A 565-nucleotide genomic window follows, 5' to 3' on the forward strand; every position below is an offset into this window, starting at 1 on the left:
AAAATAAAACTATTTATTATTAAATATATTATTTATTTTCAATTTTTCCCTATTCATGACATTTAGGGTTTTGTGATGCAAAAATTGAGGGGATGTAGCTCAGATGTAGAGGTACAGGGATCATATACTAGTAGTTATACTGCTACAATCTAACAAGCACATAAAGAGAGGACTTATTTAAGTAAAGAAAGCAATCTAGTAGTTATACTGCTACTTATGGAGAGAAAGAAATCGATAAGAGCTTATACTACTTGTAGAGAGGGAATTTCATGAATTCCTCAAAAGATAAGAGCTTATAGGATGGCGGTAGCGTCCCATGCATATGACGTAACTTCTGGGAATTTCATGAATTCCTCAAAAGATAAGAGCTTATAGGATGGCGGTAGCATCCCATGCATATGACGTAACTTCATCACAATTGCAATATCTGACGAATAGCTTCTATCACAATAATATAAAATTTGGGGTCAAAGCCTATATGGGACTGAAAAGACCATTCTCCACACGCTTGTAGATTAAATTATATCTACCACCTCTAAAATTTTTCACGGCAAACCTTCCAACA

This window comes from Cucurbita moschata, unplaced genomic scaffold (assembly GCF_002738365.1).
Source record: "Cucurbita moschata cultivar Rifu unplaced genomic scaffold, Cmos_1.0 Cmo_Scf00084, whole genome shotgun sequence".
In the NCBI taxonomy this organism is placed as follows: domain Eukaryota; kingdom Viridiplantae; phylum Streptophyta; class Magnoliopsida; order Cucurbitales; family Cucurbitaceae; genus Cucurbita; species Cucurbita moschata.